At 45.9% G+C, this 9,502-nt stretch overlaps 1 protein-coding gene across 1 annotated transcript in view; it reads left to right on the top strand.

Moving 5' to 3' along the window:
- Positions 1-9,502, top strand: part of ca10a (carbonic anhydrase 10 (inactive)a) — a 162,322-nt gene that overhangs the window by 1,195 nt on the left and 151,625 nt on the right. The window lies entirely within an intron of this gene.

Below are 9,502 nucleotides of genomic sequence, written 5' to 3' on the forward strand. Positions count from 1 at the left end.
ATGTGTGTGTTTGAGTGTGTGTATGATTGTATGACTGTGTTTGAGTGCGTGTATGATTGTATGACTGTGTTTGAGTGCGTGTATGGTTGTATGTGTGTGTTTGAGTGTGTGTATGGTTGTATGAGTGTGTATGAGTGCGCATGTGGGTACTCTGTTCCTCCTGCCTTTTGTCCTTTGCGTGGCTCAGAGGTCACGTAGCCTTCTAGCAACTGAAGGGTCGCTGGTTTGATCCCCACTTCCCCTGGTGACCATGTCCAAGTGTCCTTGAGCAAGATACTGAACCCCTAATTGCTCCTGATGGTCCTGAGACGGACTGGTGACCCGTCCTGGGTGAACCCCACCTCTCACCCAATGTCAGCTGAGATAGGCTCCACCCCCTGTGACCCTTAACAGGATAAGAGGGAGAAGATGGATGGATGGATGGATGGACTCTGGCTCCCTCAAATACACACGCACTTTCATACAAAAATACACACATGCACGTTCACACTCACACACACACTCAGATACACACACTTTCACACACAAAAATACACACGCACGTTCACACAAAAATACACACACACGCACTTTCACACACACAAAACTACTCTCACATTCACGCACACCCAGATAAATGCACATACACACACTCACACTCAAATACACACACACAAACATTTACACACTCACATTCACACAAACTCAAATACACACACGCAGATTCACGCACACACTCAGATACACGCACTTTCAAACTCTCAAAATACACATGCACTTTCACACACTCACAAAAATACACGCGCACTTTCACACGCTCACAAAATACACACGCACTTTCACACGCTCACAAAATACACACGCACTTTCACACGCTCACAAAAATACACACGCACTTTCACACACTCACAAAAATACACACGCACTTTCACACACTCACAAAAATACACACGCACTTTCACACGCACACAAAAATACACACGCACTTTCACACACTCACAAAAATACACACGCACTTTCACACGCACACAAAAATACACACGCACTTTCACATGCACACAAAAATACACACGCACTTTCACACGCACACAAAAATACACACGCACTTTCACACGCACACAAAAATACACACGCACTTTCACACACAAAAAAATACACACGCACTTTCACACGCACACAAAAATACACACGCACTTTCACACGCACACAAAAATACACACGCACTTTCACACGCACACAAAAATACACACGCACTTTCACACGCACACAAAAATACACACGCACTTTCACACACAAAAAAATACACACGCACTTTCACACGCTCACAAAAATACACACGCGCTCTCACAAAGGGCAGTTTAACAGGTTTCTGTCAGCATCAGTTCTTATATCTTCCTCTAGAACTCTCAAAATTTAGATCTCTCTACCTGTAGAACTCTAGACCTGTAGAACTCGAGATCTCTAGACCTTTAGAACTCGAGATCTCTAGACCTTTAGAACTCTAGAACTCTCGACCTGAAGAACTCTCGACCTGTAGAACTCGTGATCTCTAGACCTTTAGAGCTCTAGACCTATAGAACTCTAGAACTCTCTGCCTTTAGAACTCTCGACCTGCAGAACTGTAGAAACCGAGATCTCTCGACCTGTAGAACTCGTGATTTGTCTACCTGTAGAAGTCGTGATCTCTCTACCTGTAGAACTCTAGAACTCTCGACCTGTAGAACTCTCGACCTGTAGAACTCTTGACCTGTAGAACTCTAGACCATTAGATCTCGAGATCTCTAGACCTTTAGAGCTCCAGACCTGTAGAACTCTAGAACTCTCTGCCTTTAGAACTCTCAACCTGTAGAACTTTAAAACTGTAGAACTCGAGATCTCTTGACCTGTAGAACTCGAGATCTCTCAACCGTTAGAACTCGAGATCTCTCGACCTGTAGAACTCGTGATCTCTCGACCTGTAGAACTCGTGATCTCTCGACCTGTAGAACTCGTGATCTCTCTCTACCTGTAGAACTCTAAAACTCTTGACCTGTAGAACTCTAGAACTCTCGACCTGTAGAACTCTCGACCTGTAGAACTCTCGACCTGTAGAACTCTCAACCTGTAGAACTCGAGCTCTCTCTACCTGTAGAACTCTAGAACTCTTGACCTGTAGAACTGTAGAACTCTAGACCATTAGAACTCAAGATCTCTAGACCTTTAGAGCTCCAGACCTGTAGAACTCTAGAACTCTCTGCCTTTAGAACTCTCAACCTGTAGAACTCTAAAACTGTAGAACTTGTGATCTCTCGACCTGTAGAACTCGAGATCTCTCGACCTGTAGAACTCGTGATCTCTCGACCTGTAGAACTCGTGATCTCTCGACCTGTAGAACTCGTGATCTTTCTACCTGTAGAATTCGTGATCTCTCTCTACCTGTAGAACTCTAGAACTCTCAACCTGTAGAACTCTAGAACTCTCGACCTGTAGAACTCTCGACCTGTAGAAGTCTAGAGCTGTAGAACTCTCGTCCTGTAGAACTCGTGATCTCTCTACCTGTAGAACTGTAGAACTCTAGACCTCTAGACCTGTAGAACTCTAGACCTCTAGACCTGTAGAACTCTAGACCTGTAGAACTCTCGACCTGTAGAACTCTCGACCTGTAGAACTCGTGATCTCTCGACCTGTAGAACTCGAGAACTCTCGACCTGTAGAACTCTCGACCAGTAGAACTCTCGACCTGTAGAACTCGAGATCTCTAGACCTTTAGACCTCTAGACCTGTAGAACTCTCTGCCTTTAGAACTCTCGACCTGTAGAACTCTAGAACTCATGATCTCTCTACCTGTAGAACTCTAGAACTCTCGACCTGTAGAACTGTAGAACTCTCGACCTGTAGGACTCTAGAACTGTAGAAATCTAGAACTGTAGAACTCTCGACCTGTATAACTCGTGATCTCTCTACCTGTAGAACTGTAGGACTCTAGACCTGTAGAACTGTAGAACTCTCGACCTTCAGAACTCTCGACCTGTAGAACTCTCGACCTGTAGAACGTTCGATCTGTGGAACTCTAGCCCTGTAGAACTCCAGACCTGTAGAACTCTAGAACTGTAGAACTCTAGACCTGTGGAACTCATGAATTCTCTACCTGTAGAACTCGTGATCTCTCTACCTGTAGAACTGTAGAACTCTCGACCTGTAGAACTCCCGACCTGTAGAACTCTAGAACTCTCGACCTGTAGAACTCTAGAACAACCCCGGGTGACCTGCAGGGCGAGAGCCCAGACACCTCCAGGAAGAAGTTAAGGTTGATGGATGATTGACACATGAGGATGTTGTCGGCGGCCCGGTGGAGCAGTGGTCCTCCTTGTGGCCCCCCATCTAGAAGGTTGTGGAGCCCTGGTTGGAGCACGGGGTCTTTCTGGATGAGTCTCCATGTTCTCACTGTTCCTGCGTGGGTTCTCTCTGGTACTCCAGCTTCCTCCACAGTCCAAAGACATCAAGAGGGGACCAGGTTAATCCAGACTCTAAATTGACCGTAGGCGTGGCTGGGAGAGCCAATGGTTGTCTGTCTATATGTGTTGGCCCTGCCATGGACTGGTGACCTGTCCAGGGGGAAGGCTGCTGGGGTAGGCTCCACCCCCACCACCCTGAACAGGAGAAAAGGGAGAACATGGAGGGAGGGATGTTGTTGATAAAGATGGATAGAAGCAGAGAGGAGGAGGAAGCTCAGTGCATCATGGGAGTCCCCTGGTAGTCTCAGTCTATAGCAGCATAAACTAGGAGCTGGTCCAGGATCAGCCTGACTGGCCCCAAAGATGAGTGTAGTGCGCATGCGCTGAGGTGCATAGCAGCCTGAAACCATTGGTCCGCCTCAACTTTTGTGTTTTCAGTACTTTTCCTCCTTTTTTCCTCTTTTTGTCTTCACTTTGTTCCTAGATTTAACTTTGTAATTAGTTAGTCTCTAAAGATGCTGGGAGAGAGAGTTTTGGTTGTGTTCTACATTATCTTTTTGACACTTTTGTTTGGCGGCTTCTCCGTCGCCCAGCAACTCCAGGGATGCGTTGTTTAATCCAGTGATCAGCTGATCTCGCTCATGCCGGACATTCCTGCTGAAGTCCAGAGGAGAACACCCCTTGGCTACAGAGGAAGAACTAACCGACGGAGAAAATGGAACCAACAGAAGCTTCTGGAGAGGAGGAGATATCAACCGTGTCTCCCCTCTTTCATCATTGACGTGAGGTCGCTGGGAAACAAGATGGACGTGGTAATGGTGCTAGCCAGGAGTCAACAAGAGTATTGTGGGGGCAGTGTCACATGCTTTACGTAGACATGGCTTCTCCAGGATGTTCCCGACAACAACGTCTCTCTGGCGGGGTTCCAGACTATACAGGCCGATGGGGATTTCACCACGGTGGAGATGGGCTTGCTGTTCTCATTACCAACAAGTGGTGTCATCCCAGTAATATCACGTTTAAAAAACGGATATGTGGCCTGGACCTTGAACTGATAGCCACTGGACTGCACCCATGTTACATGCCCCGGGAGATCGCACAGTTCCATCATTGTAACGGTTTACATCCCCCCATCTGCCAACCTGACAACAGCGTGTGACGTCACCCACAGAGCAGTCGCGGAGCTACAGATGTCGCACCCCAGTGCCCTCATCACCCCAGGTCTTTCAACATCTGCAGGACGAGGCTGACGATGTTCTACAAGTCTGTGGTTTTTAGTGCGGTTCTGTTTGCTGTGGTGTGCTGGGCAGCAGACTGAGGACTGCACACGCAAATAGACTCAATAGACTCATCCTCAAACCTGGGAATGTGGTGGGGGTGAAACTGAACTCCTTTGAGACAGTGACAGAGAGAAGGATGCTTCTGAAACTACAGAGCATCCTGGACACCAGGGCTGTAGCAATATACTAATCTCACAATTCAATACACAATTTTAAGCTCACGATATGATTCCCTACACTTCCATGCTTTTCTGAAAGGTTTTAAAGGACAAAGTGACTTTGGTGACATCTTGAGTTCCTTTGACTTGGATTGAATGAACTGAACTGAAAGCATCAAGTACACAACATGAGGCTCTGACTGGCAGCTCACAAATGCTGGACAAAGTGAATCAAAGACGTGCTGAGAAAATTAGTTTCATTTATTGAAACTGAGTGCAAATTGTAGCTTTCAAGCTTTAGAAGAGTGAACATTGAGAGTTAAAGTGCAGCCACTGGCCTTCTTAGGGTTTCAGCTAGATACTGAACATAGGAGGGAGCTGCTAGCCAGTCCAGCCACCAGCTTCACCAAAAATAAACAATGGCAGCCAATAATTCAATTCATGGGTGACGGTAGCATGGCGGGGCTCCATCGCGTTCACCAGGCGCCTAAAGCCGGTGTTTGCCACCACCCAATAAGCTCTCAAATCAATGGACTCCATCATTTTCTGCGACCTCGGTGAAGAAGATGGGAACTTGTGGCAACAACCGCCGTCACTGTCCAGCGTGGTTTGTTTGGGGTCACGCCGCAGCTTCTTGGGCTCGGTCTCAGTTGGCATGTCCTTGTCCGGTGGTGACATTTTAGGAGGCTCGCAGGTGGTGCTTCCAGAGGACTTCACGTTGGTGTGACTCAGCTCACAAACTGCCACACTTTTGTCTAAATCTTAACTGTCCTTTTTGTCTTTGAACCCAAAATGCTCCCACACATCTGCGTTTAAGCCTGCAGGCGCTGGATTTATACTTGCCGCCATTCTCCTGAATGTCTCAGCTCTCACCTGAAGAGAGAGGCGTCGGTGTGTGGGTAACTAGAAATGCTCTACAGCGACACCAGCAGCTGGCAGACAGAACTGCTCTTCCTGCAAAGTGCGGGGGATTGGAATGGGGCTCAATGTATCGATACTCACGACCGAAAAATCGATACTGTGAGGAAACAAATATGGATAAATACCACAGGATCAATAAAACTGCTCAGCCCCACTGGACAACATCACCCACTCCCTCCATCAGCTCCTGGTCCAGCACAGAACACGGACCAATAGACTCAGACCCCCCCACCTCAGAAACTGAGCACCACAGAAGGTCCTTTCTCCCAGTGGCAATAAAACTGTACATCTCTGTGAATGCAGTGTCAACCATCCACAATCACTGCCCTGTCTTCGGGTTAATTCATGTCAACGACCCACTCATTGTTCTTACTTATTTTTGCATACTGCTCTTTTGCACTTTGTATATCGTCTTGTTCCGTCACTATGTGCTGAGCCTTGGTCTCTCTTCTTTCCCTGTTTATTGTTGTTTACTGGAGCACTGTTATGAACAGAATTTCCCTTGGAGATGAGTAAAGTAATCTGATTCTGATTCTGAAAAAGGAAGGTCTTAAGTCTGCTCTTAAACATAGAGAGGGGGTCTGGGTCCTGGACTGAAACTGGGAGACGGATCCTCAGGAGGGGAGCCTCTCCCAATCTACTGTTAGAACACTAGGAACCAGCTGGAACCGTGCATGCTGGGAGCGTAGTGCTCTGGTGGGTTCATGAGGAACTAGGAGCTCTTCCAGATACGATGGAGTCTGACCATAAGAGCTTTAAAAGTGAGGAGCTGGATTTTAAACTCTGTTCTGGATTTTACTGGAAGCTGGTGCAGCGAAGCTAAGACGGGGTGATGTGGTCTCTGCTCCTGGTTCCTGTCAGGACGCCTGCAGCTGCATTCTGGACCAGCTGGAGAGCCTTTAACCACTTGTTGGTGCAGCCTGACAATGAAGAGTTACGATCGTTCAGCCTAGAAGTCCCAGATGCATGGACTCGTTCTCACCTGGAGACAGAATGTTTCTGATCTGAGAGAAACTGCGTGGATGGAAAAATGGTCTGGATATGCTGGACACCATCTTTGATTAAGTTATTTGTGTTGGAGCGCTTTCAGGTCTTTTACCATGGCACGTTTCATGTACAATAGATGTTGTGTGATGTTATATCAGCCTTACATACACAGCAGACACACCAGGTACCTCTGGTTGCACACACGGTACTGCTGGCCTGGCCTGTATGTTGACTGGGGGGGGGGGGGCAGTTTTTTGGGTTTTTTTTGTGGTTGTTAGGGAAGAAGTCCCAACTGGCTCTTGAGCCCCTGGAGTCAGGTCAGTCTTGAACTGTCAATTATTCCAGAAGCAATAAGGTACTGGTACCGTGTGTAAGTGGTGCTTCTGATACTGCAGATAGGAGACAGGAAGACAACTGACAGCATATTGATTTTTGGTGAACTCCAGTTGTGGTGGATCCATAAAGATTTGTTCTGTGTGTTTTTAGTCATTTATTTCCTTTATGTCAGGAGGCCCAAACAAGAATGCATTGTTGTTGTGATGTGTTACACACCTCATATTCTGGAAGGTCATTTTCACCTCACCTCCTTTTCGCTTGTTCTCCTGCAGCATTCTTTTACTTGTCTTTGCCACAAGTGTTCAAAACACCAGTTCTAAAAAGCAGTAGTAATGATGGTGGAGTATCCACAGCAAATATGACTGCTGCAGCAGCATGTAGTATCTGGAGCAGATGCTACTGTCTTCTGTGTGTTCTACCAGGACTTCCTTCCATTTCTGAGGGACTTTCACAGCTGATGGAATGCAGCAATAGGGCCAAAAGATGCCACAAACCAAGTGTGAAGCTTTGGCCATGTGTTCAGTGGTCATGCATATTTATTGAGACAAGTAGGTACAGGAGGGATGTGTGGAAATTAAGGAGAATAAAAATGAATATTCTGTGTGTGACGACTGCAGAGGGCACAAAGGGGTAACTAGAAGTTTAGAAAATAATCAGGAGTGTGTTTTGGGTGCAGCAATAATGTGGCCAATCACAGGGTCATGTGTCATTCCTCTCCAGAGCTTCTGCACCTCCCTAGCATGCAAGGATGTTAATGGACAGATGAGCTGTTCATCACTGCCCACTTGCCTCTCTGATCGATAGAGTCAGTCAGTAAAGAAACAGCAAGCAGAGATTTACAGACACAGTGATTGTGAGTAGGGTTACTGTTGAAGAGGAGATGCACAAACATGAGCTCTGTGTGTGTGTGTGTCTGTGTGTGTGCAGGGGGGTAAGCTGTCTGTTGATTATCATGTTGTACACCTCTGAAGGTGCAAAAGTGCTTGCTAGCTGCTGAGAAGTCAGACTATTAATCACCTCACACTGAATGTGACAATACTGCCTTGGAAAAAATTTAAGTAAATCTAATTAAGGGTTTAATTAATTAAATAACCTTGAACAGCAGTGAAAAAAGAAATAATTTTCTCTCTGGTCTTTGGAGGAATGTGAGCTTCAGCACACATTCACTTTCATGGGGATGATGATGATGGTGATGATGTTGATGATGATAATGGTGGTGATGATGATGATGGTGATGATGTTGATGATGATAATGGTGGTGATGATGATGGTGATGATGATGGTGGTGATGGTGATGATGGTGATGATAATGGTGGTGATGATGATGATGGTGATGATAATGGTGGTGATGATGATGATGGTGATGATGTTGATGATGATAATGGTGGTGATGATGATGATGGTGATGATGGTGGTGATGGTGATGATGATGATGGTGGTGATGGTGATGATGATGGTGGTGATGGTGGTGAAGGTGGTGACGATTATGATGATGGTGGTGATGATGGTGATGATGGTGGTTGTGATGATGGTGGTGATGATGATGGTGGTTGTGATGATGGTGGTGATGTTGATGATGGTGATGGTTTTGATGATGGTGATGGTGGTGATGATGGTGGTGATGATTAGGGCTGCAACTACCGACTATTTTAATAGTCGACTAGTCACCGACTATTGAAGCGATTAGTCGACTCATCGGATAATTATTATTTTTTTCTTAAATATAGCATGAAGTTGATTTAATTATGTGGCAGATGATAATTAACACAAGAAAGATGTGTACAATGAAAAATACATCTTTTATTGAACATACTGCGGATTCATACAAAAATTAAATAAAAATGTCCTATCTAAAACCAATTAGGCACAGTGTTCGGACTGCATGTATTTAATTTAAAATACGTTTGTCAGGCACAGTCTGGCATAACGCCCAAGCTCGGTTTTATAGCGAAAATACGCTGATAAAATGTACAATGAATGTCATAAAAACCGTACTGGCTTGAACGTTACTTGAATCTCACCGAGGCGAGTCAGACTCCGTTTTGTTCAACTGCCCGACGGGCTTCTTCAAATGTTCCTGCATCACCGAGGTCCTGCCATGACACCAAGGTCTGCTTTGCAAACTTTGCAAGTAGTCTTTTTATTCGCGGTATCCAGGCTAAAATGTTCCCAAACTTTAGAAGTTTTGGTACGCGTACCTGATGTTGACGCCGCCATTTCTGTATGTTACCGCTCAGCGACAGAGACGCTATTGTGCATGCACGACTCTCAGCAGAGACTATAATCAAGTGAGATGCCTCACTCTGTTGGAAAAACGCGTCTGGCGACAATAGTCGACGATGGAATTCATTGTCAACTATTTCTATTGTCTATTTTTGTCGACAACGTCGACTAATCGTTGCAGCCC

The sequence above is a fragment of the Aulostomus chinensis genome, chromosome 23, assembly GCF_037954235.1.
Source record: "Aulostomus chinensis isolate RoL2024-O1b breed Wild chromosome 23, RoL_Achi_v1.0, whole genome shotgun sequence".
Taxonomy (NCBI): domain Eukaryota; kingdom Metazoa; phylum Chordata; class Actinopteri; order Syngnathiformes; family Aulostomidae; genus Aulostomus; species Aulostomus chinensis.